Below are 19,022 nucleotides of genomic sequence, written 5' to 3' on the forward strand. Positions count from 1 at the left end.
TGAGTTATTGCTTTATGCTTTTAACTTATATGGTTTGCATTTTCATAGTATAGGCCATATTTTGTTTATGTTGTTTATTTCTCTTCAAAACATTAATAATTATACCACAAAGCATAATCTTTATAGCAGTGCGAATATTTAAGAAACCACAAATGTTCTTTGCATTTTAAATTTAATAAAGCATGCTTCCATTGGCAAAAACAACAGCGACAACAAGAGAACAAAACTCCTATGATACTCATAAGAGATGCCACGGGTTTCATGCAGTATACTCAGCAGTGCTGAGCTTTTCCTTAGATACCTGCTCAAAACCAATTTTTCGAGTCATTGATCTGAGTTCTTGGTTTTTGGATTTTCCACTTTGCAAGAGCAGAGGGGCACACACTGGGAAAGTGGCCAGGGTTTTCACTAGAGGCGTGCACACCAATAGCAGAGAGTAGTGTGAGGAAGAGCAGAAGCTCCACTGAGACACCCAACAAAGAACCCGAAAAGTGTCACAGTTCGGGGACATTTCCTTTAGGGACCCTACACTGGGGTCAGCCCCTGTTGGCAGCTCTGTATTACTGAGATGTGTAATAACGGTGCACGGGCTCATGAAAAATTTAAATCATATTTAAGTCAAAAGTTTTGTCTTCCCATCCCTCTCCAGAGAGGGTACCATGGCACTTTAAAATGTATTATTGTAGTATTGAGAATTCTGGACAAAGCCATAATTTTCTCAGAAAATTGGAACACTGCAAATGTGAGATAATTACTAGATTTTAATATGTTTGTCCTTAGTAGTGAAAATAGAGTGAAGAATGATTATCATATATTAGATACTAAACTGTAAATTGGGAAACAGTAGTGAAAAAGAATTCCTTTCCTAACAGAGCTCACAGTCTATGGAGAGGATACAGATAAGTAATTGTACTTGTCAGGATAGCCTGAATTACACTGTAGTGACAAATAACTCTAGTAATCTCAGTGCCCTAAACAATAAAGTATATTCCTCATTTATACTACTACATATCGGCTGAGGGTCTACTCTGTTATTCTCACTCTGGAACCCAGGCTGACAGAGCAGCTGCCTTCTGGATAGAGCATCGCCATCCTACCACAGGATGTCCATTTTCTAGAAGAGGAATTCTGGGTTTAGGATGATTAGGTAACTTAGCTAGGCAAGAGAAGGAGCTAACGCTAAAACCAAAGTCCTTTAACTTTTGCACTAATGTTTCTTCCCTTCTATAGACACAAGCTGTGTTATGTACTAGGCTGACTGCTCTCCAGGGGGACTGGGAGTAAACAAAGCCCCAGGTTAAATGCAATGGCAGAGTCCTTCAGTTTTTGATATGTCAGCCATGCATCATCCATTCATTCAGCTTACCATGTTTTGGCTCTGTCTTATGCACTGGGTATACAATGATGATCAAAATACTCATATACACAGTCCCTCTCCTTGTGGAGCTTGTGGTTTTACGATGGGGGAGGTACATGGAATTGAGTTTCCCAAGCTTGGGAAGGGAGGCTGAAAAAGCAGCTCCGGGGAGTTGCCTGGGGCTCTAGCTCTTAGAAGCTGCAGGTCTAGGGATACAGGAGGACACAGACACAGCCTGGTGATTGGGAATGAGCCATGACTGAGTCTGCCGTGTCCCCATCAACACCGTTCAGCAATAACCCTGAAATACTACTAGAAACTGTAGTTCTGGATTGGGGAGCTGGAGGGCTGGGTGGGACCACTGCAATAGTGGGAGAACAGGGAGGAGTGAGCACAGAGTGAGGAAGAGAGAGAAAGAAAACAAAAACAAAACAAACATGACTTCCACTTGAAATGAGCCTGCAAACCAAAATTCCAAAATACATGAAGCAATCTCATGCTAAGAAAAACAGCCAACAAATGATCAGGACAGGATTTTATTCCAGATTGAAACTAATTTTATAGACCAGCTTAACAAGAATTTAGCATAAGTATACTTGAGGTGTCAAAAGAGATGAATAAAAGAAATTATAAGAAATTACAGAATAGGTAGAAATAAGACCAAGTGGTATAAGAGTCAATTAAAAAGCTCAGAAATGAATTATATAAACATTAAAATAAAAAATATGCTAGATGAGAAAATTCCTGACCTGGATAAAGTTGAAGAGTGCACAAATGAAGTGGGAAGGGTGCTAAGGAACACACCCACAACACGGGCAAAGAAGAGGACGTACAAGATACATGGAATCGATAGATACCAACCGTCATCTAATAGGAATTTTGAAAGAAGAGAAAAGAGGGAATGACAGTGAAGCAATATTTAAAGAGATAATTGCTGAGAATTTTCCAGAATTGAGGATTTCAAACCAAATGAACATCTAAAGAAGACTAAATTTATACCTAGACACATTGTAGCAAAATTGCAGAACACTAAGGACAAAGAGATAATCAAAAGTTAACAGATATTACCTAACACCTGTTAGACTATTATCAAAAAGACAAAAGATAACAAATTTTGGCAAGGATGTGAAGAGAAGGGAACTCTTGTTGGTGGTGGGAATGTATTTTAGTACAGCCATTGTGGAAAACAGTATGGAGGCTCCTCAAAAGATGAAAAATAGAACTACCATATGATCCAGCAATGTTACCACTGGGTATATATCCAAAGGAAATGAAATCAACATGTTGAAGAGCTATTTGCCCTCCAGTGTTTATTACAGCATTATTCACATTAGCCAAGATATGGAATCAACCCAAGAGTCCAGCAACAGATGAATGGATAAAGAAAATATGGTATATAGACACTATGAAATACTATTCAACCCTAAAAAAGCAGAAAATCCTGTCATTTGTAACAACATGGGTGAACTGGAGGATATTATGTGAAGTGAAATAAGCCAGGCACAGAAAGACAAATATCACACGAGCTCATTCATATGTGGAATCTAAAAAAGTTGATCTCATATAGAGAGTAGAATGGTGGTTATCAGGGGCTGGGGCAGTTGGGGAGATATTGGTTAAAGGATACAAAATTTCAGTTAGACAGAAGAAATAAGTTCAAGAGATCCATTCACAACGTGACTAGAATTAATAACAATATATAGTATTCTCAAAAAATGCTAAGAGAATGGATATTAAGTGTTCTTACCAGAAAAATAACTGTGTGAGGTAATATATATGTTAATTAGTTAGATTTAGTCATTCCACAATGTATATATACTTCAAAAATCATGTTATACACAATAAATGCATACAATTTTATCTGTCTATTAAAAACAAGGTGACAGATAACAGATGGATTACCTACGAAAGAATGAAAATTAGTCTGACACAGCCTTCTCATAAACAACAATAGATTCTAGAAGATAATAAGGGCAATATGTTCAAAGTGCATAGGAAAAATAATTGTTGATCTAAAATCCTATATCACTGACAAAGACATTTCAAACATCCAAAGACCAACCACAGACTGTCACTTAAAGAACTACTAAAGAATATTTTATTTTGATAGACATAATTAAATATTGATTGTAAAAAACTAATTTTTTTTTTATATTTAAAAAGGGTAAAACTACAACTGTAACAAAAATAAGATGGGAAACAGGATTCAACATGTAACTAAAGCATGCTGGGGTCCTTGTTGTGGTCAAGAGGACAATAGTGTTCTACTTTAAAAAAATATACTTGGTAAGAAAAAAATGAAAAACCAAACAAAAACAGGACAATAAATAAGTAGAGTGTTTAGCTTAAGAAACAGGCAAGAACAATAGAGAAACCTAAACTAGAAATAAGAAAAATAATAAATACAAGAGAAAATGAAAGAAATTGTATTTAGGGAAGATGAACAAAACAGAAAGTTGTTTTTTTTGAAATGATTTATAGAAAAAGATAAAGCCTGAGCACAACCTGATCAAGAAAGAGGAGAAAGTCACAGACAGAAAGTAGGAATAGAAAGAGACAGAAAAAGATACAGTGGAGATTTTATTTTTTTTATTTTTTATTTTTTTTAAAAAAAGATGACCGGTAAGGGGATCTCAACCCTTGGCTTGGTGTTGTCAGCACCACGCTCAGCCAGTGAGCGAACCGGCCATCCCTATATAGGATCCGAACCCGTGGCCTTGGTGTTATCAGCACCGCACTCTCCCGAGTGAGCCACGGGCCGGCCTACAGTGGAGATTTTAAAGTACATAAAAGAATACTATTAACATCTTTATCCTAATAAATATAGAAACAAATGAAATAGATAACTTTCAAGAAAACAATAAAAATTTGGTAATTTATTTAGATGAAACCAGAATAAAGCCTTAGCCACTACAGAAGTAAAATTGTTAATCAAAAGTTCTTCCATCTCCAAAAACACCAGGCCTAAATTGTTTTAACAGATCTTCAAAAAACAGAAAACAGTTTTAGAGAATAAGAGGGAGGGCAAGGATTACCCAACTTATTTTTTGAGATATTAAAGCCAGACAAGGACAGTATAAGTAATGAAAGCTATAACTTAATTTCACTTTTCATATAGATACAAAATTTTAAAGAGGATATCATGACCAAGTAGGATTTAATCTCAAGAATAAAAGTATAACTCAAGATTAGAAGACCTATCAAAATGAACAGATTAAAAAGAAAAGCCTTTTTTCTTTATATTTTATGTTTTTGGTATCATCTCAGTAAGTGCAGAAAAGACATTTGACAGAATGCAGCATTCATTCATCATTAAAAATAATCTTAGCAAAACTAGGTATAGAAAGCAACTTTCACAATAATCAGCCACAATGTATATCGACAAAATAAAATTTTTAAAAAAATTTAATTAATTAATTAAAAAAAAAAAAAAAAGAAAGCAACTTTCTTTCACTGACAAAACTTTCTTTTTATATACCAAAACTCTACAAGCAAATATTATACTACCTGGTGATAGTTTAGAGACATTTTCATAAAAGTCAGGAATAACATAACAATACCAGTTATAAGCCTCTACTCAGCATTATACTAAAGGTCTTAACTGATGCAATATAAAAGAATGGAGATACAGAGATTGGAAAGAGAAATAAAACTGTTCTTTTTTGCAGAAAATGTGATTGTCTACATAAAGAACTCAAGAGAATTTACAGAGAAACTCTTAGAACTAAAAAGTGTCCAGAAAGAGTACTAGATACAAAAATTAAACAAAACTCAATATCATTTCTAATAGTAATAACCAATTAGAAAACATAATAGAAAAAGAAAAAGAATCCTACTCATAATAGTAACAGAAATTACGTGGTACTTAGGGATAAATTTGTTAAAAGGTATGCACGATCTATATGAAGAAAACTATAAAAGTATTACTGAATAAAATAAAATAAAGGAAGACCTAAATAAATGAAGAGAAATATCATGTTCATTGATTAAAGTACTCAAAACATAAAAATGTTAATCTCCATATTTATCTATAGATATGAGATTTTAATATTAAAAATCCCTCAAATGTGTATGTGTGTGCATGCAATTTTTAACAAGCTAATTCCTAACTCATGTGAAAGGGCTGAGAAGAGGAAAAACAATTTTGAAGGAAAAGAAGAGAGTGTGTCAAAACTTGTCTTATTGGATATTTACACTTATTAAAAAGATTGTGGTGGTGTTGGCACAGGGAATAGATAATAGATAAATGGGACAGAAGAGAAGCATAGAAATAACCTATACACATGAGGAAACTCCATACATGACTGAAATAACATCACAAAGCAAGAGTGGGGGAGGAATTGTGAGACTGGGATAACAGGCTATCCATGTGGGAGAAAAATGAAACTAGATTCCTACTCACACCAACCATAAAAATTAAAGACCTAAATGTGAAAAGGAAAATGTTGAGACTTTTAAAATATAGGAAAATACATTTATTATCACCAAGTAGAGAAAGATTTTTTGTACAACATACAATCATACAAACAATAAAAAAGAGGAACATATTTAATTACATTAAGAAAAAAATCAATACACAAAAAAAGACATTATAAACAAAATGGAAATAAATTATAGAACCAAAGAAGGTATTTGCAATGTATATAAGCAAAAATGGGAGCTATTTTAAGAAGCAGAAATTATATAACCTTAGCTCTTTGATCACAGGACAATGCAACTAGCTATTAATAATAGAAACTGTAATGATTATTATGCTAATTATCCTGATTTGATCATCATACATTGTACACAGGTATTGATATTCAACTCTGTACCCCACGAATATGTATAACTGAATATGTTTCAATAAAAAAGAAATTAAAATGGAAATAATTAAAATATAAGAACAGAACAAAAATTAAACGAAACAAAAATTGAAGAACATAGCAATTAGAAGATAATTAAAATAAGAGCCCACAACATCAAAAGTTATGAAATATGATCAAATCTGTACTGAAAGATAAAGTTACATCCTTATGGTTTTATTATTTTCAAGGAAAATAAAAATAAAAATATTCTACCAAAGGATTTATAAAAATTACAATAATAATAAAATCCCTAAGAAATCAGGAGCAAGAAAAGAGTAAAGGCAAAAACAAAACTAAATGAATTATAATATAAAAAAGTATAGAATTAATTCAAGAGCTACTTTTAAAAAAAAAAAGCAATGAAATAAACACATGTTTAGAGAAACTAAAGAAAAAAAAAACCCTGAAGATAATAAAATTAGAAAGAAAATGTAGGGATTCAGCACCAGATAAGGAGGATATATTTTAAATAAAAGGTAATAGCAAAATTGTAAGTTATAAATTTGAAAACCTAGATAAAATGAATAGTATTCTGGAAACATATATATTACCAAAATTAGAAGTATAAAACCTAATTACACCAATTACAACTCAAGAAACTGAAAAAAAAAAAAGAAAAAGCTTTGCCTCCAGAAAATGTGTCTAGGCCTAGAAAACCTTATAGGAAAAAAATCTTTCAACTCTTAAGGAATAGATATTCACTATGTTTCAATAATTATTTCAAAACATTGAAAAAATATGGAAAGTTTATCAAGCTTACTTTACAGAGACAACTCTTATGAAAAACTTTGACAAAGAGAGCTCATTAAAAGAAAACAATAAACCTATCTAAATTATGAACATAGAAAAGAGAATCCAAACATAAATAAGAGTGCCAAAAGACTAACCCGAGTAGGTTTTAACCTATCATAAAAAGGTTTTATGTTTTAATATTTGAAAAATCCGATAGTATAACATATCACGTCCACAGTAAAAGATAAAATCCAAGTGAGATTCTCAATAGATGCAGAAATGATATTAATATTCAACAGCTAGTCCTTATTAAAAAATAATTACAAATTTAAGAACTTTTTAACATAACAAAAAGTACTTATTTCCAACCGTTAAAATCATCCTTCAGAATAAAATATTAAGGCAATATTATTAAAATCAGGAACAAAACAGAGACATAGTTTATTGCTATTTCTTATTTAATTTTGATCTGGAAGTTCTGACCGATGAAATAGGGCAATTATAAAAATATGATGCATAAACACTGGAAAGTAGAAAAAAATTCATAATTATTCATAGATGATTAATTACATTAATTACATGGAAACTCAAAAGAAAACTAAAAGTTATTAGAAACTAAAAACTATTAGAATTGGGATGAGTTCAAGAAAACTGTTAAATATAAAAAAGAGACACAAAAGCTAGTAGCTCTTTTATATAGAAATGTTCTATATAATTTTTATATCATATAGAAATTTTTACATAGGAATTTTCTATATAAAAAATTTTATGTAGCAATGTCTATTTAGCTTTTCTATATAGAAATACTACCCAGTTAAAAAATGTGATTAAAAAAGATTAAATTACATGAGCAAAAAATCAACAGTAATGACATTGGAAACCTCTATTAAATTCCTTGAAATAGCTTTAATGAGAATGTGAAAGAATCATATAATAAAAACTATATTATTGAGAAATGTAGAAGATTTGAATACTAAGTTCTATGGCAATGTTCTCAGTGTTTTGCAAATTAATTTGTATGCTCAATATAATTTTAATAGAAATCCCAATAGGATTCTTTTCAGTATTTCACAGAATCATCCTAATGTTCATTGTAAGAATAATTAGGTATGAACAGCAAAGAAAATGTTGAACATGAAGAGGATGGTGAGACAGTGGCCCTACAAGCTACTAAACAGTTTTTAAAAAAAACAAAACAATAAAACAGTGTGGAGCTAACAAAAGAACAAGTATATGAATGTATAAATCAAGGTCACAGAATAGATATTCTGAGAGCACATTATATACAAGAACTGAATCTGTAAAGAAAGCATCACAAATCAGTAAAGAATAAAATTATTATTTAACAAATTATGGTGGGTTTAATTATTTGGAAAAAAATAAATTTAGAGATTTACCTCAAATCATAATCAAAATAACTCCAGATGGATAAATAGATGTAGTTAGACGTAAAATACAAAAACATTAAAATCAAACAAAAAATAACTAGAAGCACATGAAAAAATGTTCAATAATTTTAATCATTAAGGAAATGCAAATTAAAACTACGATAAGCTACCACTGAACATCCAACAAAATGTCTAAAATAAAGAAGACTGACAACACCAAATGTTAGCAAAGATGTGGAGCAACTGGAATTCTCATGCATTGTTGGAAGGAGTGTAAAATGGAGCAACCATTTTGGAAAAAAATGTGATGGTTTCTTACAAAACTAAACATACATCTATCCTGTGACCCAGTAATTCCACCTGAAAGGAAAAACCTCGGCCCGAGTGCAAAATAAGACACACCAGGAGACAGGGACTCAACCAAAGTGTATTAGGCAGGCAAAATGAACAAGCGGGCTGCCCTCTGGAAAGTGGAAGCAGCAGCAGGGAGAGTCGGGGTGGGCATTTTATATCCAGTTAGGCTGAGCTGGACTGTTCCTATTGGCTAAGAAGGAAGGGGAGGGAAGCGAGCAGGGTTTAAGCTGAGCTGGGACTTTCTCATAGGCGGGAAAAATTGCGTGCGCGGGAAGGTGATAAGGCAGCTAGGGGATTTTTCTGGGTGGGGGTTTTCTGGGAAACTTTCTCAGGCACCATTTTGTGTATCTTGGTCTTTAATGCCATTTTACTTTTCTGGCAGAGGGTATATTAGCCAACACCACCCATAGATATTTAACCAAGAGAAATGAAAGCATATGTCTACAAAAGGACTTTTATAAGAATGTACATAGCTTCTTCATTCATAATGGCGACAAAACTAGAAACAGCCCAAGTGTTCATCAATAGAGGAATCAGTAAACAAACTGTCATGTTTCACATATAATGAAATCCTTCTTTTACCAACAAAAACACACCTGAAGCACACCAACACAGATGAATTTCAAAAACATTATGCTGAGTGAAAGAAACCTTACACAAAAGAGTTGATGCTGTATAATGCCATTTATATAAATATCTAAAACAGGCAAAACTAATCTATGACGAAAAACTAAAACCTGTGGTTGCCTTGGGGTAGAGTGGGAGTGAGGTTTGACAGGGAAGAGACATTAAGGAACTTTCTGGGGTGATATTAATTTGTCTTTTTTAACAGCTTTATTTAGATATAATTCATACACCATACAATTCACCCATTTAGAGTGTACAATTCAGTGTTTATTACTATATTCATACACATGTGCAATTATCACCTCAAAAAAGAAACCCATGCTCTCTCAATTTCTATATCTTGATAGGTGTATGCACTTGTCATTTGTCAAAACTCACTGAATAATCCACTTAAGATTTGTGTATTTCACTATAAATATGTTAAATATGTAAATTTTACCTTTAGAGGGCTTTTTTTATTAGAAGAAAATATGAAATAATTATCAAAGTTCTATATGAGAAAGGTCATTCTTCAGAAAGGAAAACATTGATAGGATTACTTTAAATCTTAGAAACCTGTGTGTCAAAAAATATATGAGTACAACCAACATTAAAGTGCAAATATCAAGCCAGAGAATGATTATTACTGAAAAAAATATCAGGCAAGGAGGTCTTTGTCTATTTTATGTATGTATAAAACATTCTAAATCATTGCAAATATTAAGATACTAACACATGTATGGGCAAAGACTCTGAACAGAAAATTCATAAACAGAAAATAAAACTTGTTAATGAACATGGGGGAAATTTCTTCATGTTTACAGAAATTGAAATTAAAATGATCAAGAGCAATGTATACCGAGGCCCTATGATTCATATACTCTTTGATTTATTTACCTTTGAGAAATATACTTATTCTCCTTTGAAAAAATATATTTAAAGTAAATAAGGATGGCTATGTACTAAGATTTAGCTACGAGAATGTTTATTGAAGTACTATTTGTAATATTGACAAATCAGATAGTACCCAAATGTCTAACATAGAGCATTAGTTAAATAAATTATAGTTCTAAGATAATAAATTAAGACTCCTGTAAAACCACTAAAAATGATGTTGTAGAAGAATACTTAATGATGTGGTAAGATGTTTATAACTTGAGTTTGAAAATAAAGGCCAAAAAAATTCCTTGATCCAGCACTGCTAACCCCTCAGCATCTCCCTGCCGTGGACACAGGGTTTCAGCGTCTGCTGACTTTCTCCCTTCCCTTCTCCCTATTTCCCTTGGCGATCTTTTCTATCTTTCACCTTGGTAAGAAGGAAACAGGCTGGCATTAGAATTGGGAAAAAATAAAACACTTTTAAAAAATTTTAAAACAAAAAGGGTACAAAACATTGTTTTGGTTAACTTTTTTAAAAAAAAATTGGGAACCAATATATGTGACATGATTAAAAATTCAAACAGTCAAAAAGTGCCTATGGTGGAGAAAGTCTCTCTAGTCCTAGGCTTCTTACTCAGTTTCCTTTATCTCCTCCCAGATGTACCTTTTAGACAGACATGTACCAAAAGCAACAATATGAAATACACACACAAAAAAAAGAAAGAGAAAAGAAGGAAGGAAGGGAAGGAAAGATAAAGGAAGAGGGGGGAAGAGGGACGGAAGAAAGGGGGGAGGAAATAAAGAAAAGAGTACTATGGGGAAAAAAATAGAATGAGTTTATTTTATGAGGGTTCTACACAGATGATGCTTATTTTGTGTTTTTTTTTTTTTTTTTTGGCAGCTGGCTGGTATGGGGATCCAAACCCTCGAACTTAGTGCTATAACACCGCATTCTAACCCACTGAACTAACTGGCCAGCCCTCTGGTGTTTATTTTAGAATATATGTTAAACACCTGGATCTTTCAACAACCTGCTACTAACTTAATAACACTATTAAATTACCATTAAATTATTTATAAATATTTATAAGATAAATAAACCAGGATTAAAAGTGAGGAGTTTTTTACTTGAGATGCCTTAGGGAATAGTGACCGTGTCATCCAAAACTAACTAAGGATCCCCGTCTGACAAACATTAACATACCTATAGGAACAACGGGGTAGAGGAGTGAAATTACTACGGTCTTGGACATGCAACTTGGGATAAAGAGAGTAGTGGAGGTTCAGACATTAGAGATACCCCAAGCCTGGATTTACCCCACTGGAGTCTGCCTAGGACAGAAACACCACGTGACAGTCACTGAAAGGGCACACTAAATTTTTTTTCCAGGCATCATCTTCAGATGTTTGGGATGGGATCACAGATCCCAACTCTCTTTAACAACCGTTTTGGATTAATGAGCCATGAACGTACTGGCTTATATTTACTGCTTGAAGTAAGCCTGACAATATTATTAGTAGGTTGAGGGGAAGAGATCAGTCAATCCAGGTAGTCCACAAAAACATGCCTGAGCCTCTCAGTCGAGGGCTGGTCAACGTTCTCAGTGTGTGTCTCTTTCCCAGGGCCCTCCCTTTTCCATAAGGCAGATGTGGAACATAAAAGGGCATGTACTCAAGGGATGAGATTTAGTAAAACTAACTCTTACTGCTTCATTAAAGACATTCTTAAGTGAACAGGAATACTTTTGTGTGTGATTAAGCTTGGTAGTTTGAAAATAATGATCAATTTATTTATGAATAATTTATTTAGAAGTGAACTTACAGCTAGTTCATGACTTTTTCTTTTTACATTTTTAAAAGCCTTATCGACCGCTCACCATGTAAATGACACCTTGCTAGATGCTAGAACAAAGCTTACAAGCTGAGAAGGCATGCTTGGGAGGAAAGCAGAATAGGAACAAGAACGGAAGGAAGAGTAAACTTTGGGATGGAGGGGAGAGGGAAAGAGGAAAGGGAGACAAAGGCAGAGAAGCCAAAGCAGGGAAGGAAAGAGCAAGAGAACATAGTTATCTGTTGCAGAGAGAAAAAGGATTTTGTAAAAAAGTTACAACTATATTCATAAGCTCTTGTCAAAATTTAGAAATATGTCCTCACATATAAAATTGAGTGGATGTTTTTCCCAGAAAAAAATGGCAGGATTAATTTTTCCTAATTTCTCTTTTTCTTTTATACCTTTCAATGTGCATCTGAAAGGTATAAAAGTGGAACCAGCTACTTCTCCTTCACCTGCCATCACAACGCTCAGATGCCGAGTTGACTTTATTGTTATTACACCTGCATTGATGATTTCAGGCCGAGAATCAGCAGGTGAAGTTAAGTCTGACAGTTCTCCTGATTTACCTCCAAAATACAAGCTAATTAAAGTCACTGTCATGTTTTTAAATGAGCCTTTTCTAAAGAAGCCTCCTGAGTTGAGTGTTCTACTTTCATCTGATTTTAGCAGTTAGTCCCCAAGGATGTGAGCAGTTATTTTTCCTTATTAATGCTCATGCCTTCAGTAGACATACCTCTAAGTGTGACCCCACTTGCTGATCCCTTAGGCCCTGCGGAGGGAAGACTGAAGGCAAGAAGACGAACTAACCAGAAGAACAGAGTTCCGGCATTCATACCTCTTATCTCATTCATTAATTCTGCAAATATTTACTGAACATTTACTATATGCAGGCTCCAAGTTAGACATTGGGGCTACAGTGGTGGGCAGATCCTGTCCCTCCCTCCCAGGGCTCAAGGCTCTTCCTCTGAGGCAGGCAGAGAAAGTATTATTAATATTCCCCTTTACGTTCCCAATATGAGACAGGGAAACGGAGGCAAGGCACTCAGGTCTGGAATAGGACTGGAGCCAGCTCTTTTCTCCTGAGGTCTAAATACTTGGCACACAACACTCAACAGCCCTCAAATCTTTTCTTTTAATGATTAGGCAAAGGTGTTTTAAGAAGGCATTCGCCACTCACTTTAAAATTGGAGGAAATTATTTGTATCCTTGTTCCTGCATTAGAAGCAGCAGCACATTTCTCTGCACAACCTTAGACTACTATTATAATTATTAATACCAGTAATATTATAAAAAAATAATTTTCTGAAGTCTTTAAATCCATCTTTCTCTAGAATTGGATAAATGAGAAATAAGACAGTAAGAATATTTCTTCTTATAAAAAGATCAGACATCAAGGTATTCAGATAACAACAATGTCAGATCTGGATTGGTCCTCAGGGAACTCTGAGTTCACCTGCTTTTCATGACACCTGAGTCCTTTGCAAAGAAGCAGAGCCGACACAGAGGTGTTGTTTTTCCTGAGAGCTTTTTTCTTATTCTTTCACTCACTGCAGTTGTTAGCAGCAGCTGGTTACTTCAGTGTGCTGAAATGCCCGCTGCCTTGTAAACATTCTCTCTAATACCATGCATTACTCATAGTTTGAGAATCACTTTGACTCCTGAAACATAATTATGTTAATGTCAGATGAGTCAGCAGGAGGACAGCGTGCTGCTCCTATGGCAGCCGCACCTCCTGCCAACCTTGAAGTGCCTCAGCACTGGGGCTTCAAAAAAAAAAAAAAGAAACCCCCTTAGCAGGAAGGAAAAGAAATCATGCTTATAGCTCCAAGAACAGCTTCAAAGGAGTGGCTAATTTCGTTTTCACTGAAACGTGAAAGGGACAGTTGAAGTAAAAAACACGAACCCTAAGTTAACCTATTTATGTGAAGAATAAATAGTAATTTTAAGAGTTTCTATAGAGAATCTAGGGGGATTTTTCCCTAGGGGGAAGTTGAGACAGGTTGCTCTGGTCACTACTCAGTTGTTACCTGTTATTTTCAGGACTCCCTCACGAGGTGTTTTTACATGCATAGGACATGGTGCCGAGCAGCCTGGGAGGTACACAGTCCAGGACTGCTCTCCCTGGGCATCGACAGGCAGTGGGAGGCTGTGCATTTGCAGGGGGACTACAGACTCTGGCTGGGCTCCCTATGGCCCTCTTTGCTTTGACGCCGTGCTCAGTTGGGTGGCTCAACCCCTCAGATCCTGCTGCCACCTTCCCGGGCTGTTTTCAGCATCATTTACAACCTTTCAATTGTTTCCCCTTCTTCAGCTGCTGAGAAAGGAACAGGAACCGAGCAGGATGCTGGAGGTTTTCATGACCCCCACCCCCACCAGTCCTGGTCACAGTGCAACCTGCCAGTAACCTCAACAGTCCACCTCTCAGCTCACCTTACCCCACCTTCCTTGTCCAAACTCAGGATGTCACTTAAATGCATTTACACAGTGCCTCAGAAAAGGCTCAAAGGTATATTATTTCACTGATGTCTCATAAAACCCCATATTTTTTAAATGGGAAAACTGAGGTTCAGAGAAGGGGTGTCCTTGTCCAAGGTCACACAGCAAGTGGCAGAGCCAGACACAAACCCCATGTCTTCTCTACTCTGCCAACAACAGAACAACGAATACACACTTAAAGGACTAGAGAGTACCAGCTGAGTTTGGAAGGACCCCAAGTGCACCTATTTTTATAGATGAGACAAGTAATCAAAATCTAAAGAGAGACAATGACTTGAGCAAGGTCACACAGCTTGTAAATAGCAGAACCAGCAGCCCAAGAAGGTCTCCTGACCCCTGCTCCAGGGCTTTTCCTCTCTAATCTCTTTACTTCCTCACTCTGGACTTATTCCAGTTTAGACACAAGAAGAGTCTTCTCTCCCCATAACCAGCTCACATTCAGTTCACCTATCCACCTGATACTGCTGATACAAAGCATTCTGTTCCCAAAGCACGAGGGCCCCAGAGGAAGTAGGAATGCCAAGAAGGAGAACACTCTGGAAGGAAAGGGTTAACCAGATCCAGTGGCTTCCCATTATGAGATGAGTAATCAATACCCCACATTGATTACAGCACTGATCACTGGTATCCTCAAACCACGCCTTCACCAGGATGAGGCTGGGATGACATAACTGCCTCATTGGGGTGCTCATCTGGTCCCACAGTTACATAACCTGTGGAGGGGTAGTTACAAAGTCCAATCCAACCTCAGGATTCTGCAGCACCCTGACTCTAGCCTTTTCAGTCCCCAGTCCTCAGACCACTTCTCTGGGTGCCATGTAGACATCTGCACTGAACTTCTCACTTTCCCACCCCTTTTCAGGGTGGCATCACCCAGCCTGGCCCTGGTGGGTATTCCCCCAGCTAGAGGCTTCCTGACCAAATACCTTTCTCCTGTGACATTTCCCACACTTGATCCCAAAGACAAAGAAAAGACAACACTCACATTTTGGGGTGAAGTGCTGAAAATCCTTAGGAAACTGTGGAACATCCTATTTAGAGGAGGATTTCTCCTCTTGTCATGTCTTCCCAGCTGATCCCATCCAATTTATCCTCAAGGCATGGTTGGTCAACTAAAGCTGACTCCACCCCCGCCCCCCAAAGCAACCAACAGCTGTTACTATATTGAGTGGCAATATGATGTCATATCATAGGTGACTAACCCACCGAGGCTTCCCTGCGAGCCATCATCTAAATATGACAGCCTTCTATCATCCTGACCTTTTCACGGCAGAAAGCTGAGTGAGGGGCTTGACACCGACTCTGGGGCTCAAGTACACATCTGGCCTTCTGTGGCTAGGCCTCTGACTGAGCATCTGAGGACACACTGTCCTCCATCTCAACCCCCACACCCCCCCCATAGATACCCTTCCTAGTAGAAGAGGCACTTTCATCCAAGGAAGATTTCCTCCGCAGGCCTGACTTTAAAATTAGCAGACATCAGAGTATATAATAGTCACAGTCATTAGGGAGGAAATGGGGGAGAGGTTTGTATATGTTTATCATGCCATATATTCCAGGTGCTAAGTTAGACTGTTTACATAAGAGTTCTGAATTTAATTCTTGAAACTCTCTAAGGAAGGAATTACAAACCCCGTGGAGTTGAGAAACTGAGATTAGGGGGGGTTAAGTAACTTTTCCAAGGTTACAGAGCTGATTGGTAGTGGGGCTCAGATTCCAGCCCAAGTCTGTGTGAAACTCCACAATGGAATGAACTCTACAGGTGTTACCACCCACCTCACCTTTTTTTTTTTCTAACAATAGACTTTATTTTGTAGAGCTATTTTAGATTCAGAGCAAATATGGAGAGAAGAAAACACAGAGATTTCCCACATACCCCCGTCCCCACACTTGCATAGTCTCCCTCACTACCAACATCCCCTACCAGACTGGTACATTTGCTAAAATCAATTAACCCAATTGACACATCACTGTCTCCTAAAGTCCATGGTTCACATTGGGGCTCACTCTTGGTGATGTATGGGTTTGGGCAAAATTTCGATGACATGTCTCCACCATTATAGTATCATACAGAATAGTTTCATGCCCTAAACATCCTCTGTGATCTGCCTATTCATCTCTCCCACCCCTCAAGCCCTGGTAGCCACTGATCTTTTTACTGTCTCCATAGTTTGCCTCTTCCAGAATGTCGTATAGTTGGAATAATACAGTATGTAGCCTTTTCAGATTGGCTTCTTTCACTTAGTAATATGTAGTTAAGCTTCTTCCATGTCTTTTTTTAAAAAAGAAATGAGCTTGATAGCTTGATAGCAGTGAATAACATTCAATTGTCTGGATGTATTTATTCACTCACCTACTGAATCACTTGGCTTCTAAAACTTCATTCTACTGTGGTTATGATCAAAAAAGAAGATGGCCACAGGGCCTGGTCTTCTTCTGGACCCATGCTCACCTCCTCTCCTGCCACCCCACAGTACCTGGTAGCGGTGCCTTCTCTATGCATCATTCAGCAGCCTGGGAAGCAGCTAGTCCACCAGGATGAGCCCCAAGGCCAATCTGAGGAGAGCTCACATACACACAACTTCTGTAAAGTTGGGACATTTCCTTCTCCCTCCACGCCAATCATATTCTCACATTTGCCCTCCAGGCCCCAATGTAGCCATTCCTAATACGTCTATGTGGTTTCTACCCAATTACCACATGGGTTTCTCTTTTCTTATTCCATCCATCCATCCATCCATCCATCCATCCATCCATCCATCCAGTATTTACTGAGCACTGTTATGGGCTGAATGTTTGTGCCCCCTTCTCCCCACCAATCGTATGTTGAAGATCTAACCTCTAGTGTGATGGTATTTGGAGGTGCAGCCTTTGGGAGGTAATTCTATTTAGATTATGTCATGAGGGTGGTACCCTCATGATGGGATTAGTGCCCTTATAAAAAGAGAAAGAGATAAGAGAGCTCTCTCCCTCCATGGGCAAGCACTGAGGAAAGGCGATGGAAGGACACGGCAAGAAGGAGACCATCTGCAACCCCAGGAGCTTGTCTCTTACCAGACACTGAATCTGCAGGCTCTAAACTGCAAGAAACAAATGTCTGTTGTTTACACTACCCAGTGTATGGTATTTTGTTATAGCAGCCCAAGCTAAGTCAAGCACCTAACATATGTTGATCTTAGATGGTAAGTCCTTGGTGACACTGAATCTGTCACATAAGTTTTTGAGTAGAGTTACACCCATTGCAGCACCTCACTCCATTCATAAATATTTTTTAGTGGGGGAGGGAGAGAGGTGTGCGGGGAGATAAAGAGAAAGATAGTGAGTGACTGAAAATAAGCCTGTGAGGCCATCTGAACTAATAATTATCACCAAATTATAATGTAATTATATCTATTATATACACCATATTATAATCATCAAATTATTGTTGTTGTTATTATAACAAACCCTTATGTAGCACTTTCTGTGTTTTAACACTTACATGCTTTTAAATAAATGGTAAATCTACTTGTTGCCTGAAAAGGCCATACAGGCTAAAATATAAATAGATAAAAGAAAGTTTCAAATGAATTCCTGGAGGGCAGATCTAGAACAAGTTATTAAAGTAGAGTTAGAAATAATCAGGGTGCATTCCTAACCTATGATACTGTGAAGGGCAAGTGCCATAATCCAGCCCAAACCATCTTAGTGGCTCCATCGGACACAGGAGCTCAAGGGGACAGAGCACATGGCTGGCCCACGGGCCATTGCTGATGGGTTACTATGGAATTGGATTCAACCAGGGACCCCTGAGCTTCCACTATGCTGAGGGCCGGTTGAGTGGTGTTTTCCAGACCCTTCCACCTGTCAGGGAGCAGGCCCTGTGTGTCCCACCACTCCACGAATCTCTCTCCACAAAAGCAGTGCTTTGTTTTGTGTCACACAGTGAGTCACTGGCACGGTTGGGAATAGGCCCAGGATTCCTGCTCTTCTGCTTGCTGGGGCTGTTTGCCAGAGATCACAATCCTTCCACATTAGTGGCCAGTTACATTTATGGCCCTTAATGACATTTAATGGGGCTTTAGGATAGGGAAATGATAGGGGAGTGAAGGCTGGGAGATAAAAAATCAAAACCTGAAATGACACACAGGTCATTATGACTGAAGGTTTAAAAATGGCAATCCACCTCACGGTGTCATTCCACTGGGAAATGATTTCCAGATCCGAGGAGGAACAACCCCCTCACCTGTCTTGAAACTGGGCGGGACAGAGAAAGAAAGGGGAACAGGGAATAGCCAGAGGGCCTCAGAAATGATGCTCTTCAATTCTTCCCTATGGTTTCACGTCTATATTTACTTCATGTCATTATTTGTCTTCCCTTCCGTCACATTTATGACATGTTTACACATGTTCACGCCATTGTCCACCTGAGTCTTATAACAGGGGTGTGTGGGTGATCCACAGAAAAAGAACTGAGCTCGAAGTTGGGTGCCTCAGACTCTCTACCACTAATAGGCCATGGGACCCCTGGCAGATCACCTCACCTGGAC

At 37.1% G+C, this 19,022-nt stretch overlaps 1 protein-coding gene across 3 annotated transcripts in view; it reads right to left on the bottom strand.

The window, feature by feature from the left end:
* ATF3 (activating transcription factor 3) overlaps positions 1-15,582 on the bottom strand; it is a 53,395-nt gene extending 37,813 nt beyond the window's left edge. For all 3 annotated transcript variants that reach the window (XM_063114309.1, XM_063114310.1, XM_063114311.1), the window contains exon 1: positions 15,479-15,582. The gene's annotated coding sequence lies outside the window, so the exon portion shown is untranslated. The remainder of the gene's footprint in view (positions 1-15,478) is intronic.
* Positions 15,583-19,022: the final 3,440 nt, after the last annotated feature.

This window comes from Cynocephalus volans, chromosome 11 (genome assembly GCF_027409185.1).
Source record: "Cynocephalus volans isolate mCynVol1 chromosome 11, mCynVol1.pri, whole genome shotgun sequence".
NCBI lineage: Eukaryota > Metazoa > Chordata > Mammalia > Dermoptera > Cynocephalidae > Cynocephalus > Cynocephalus volans.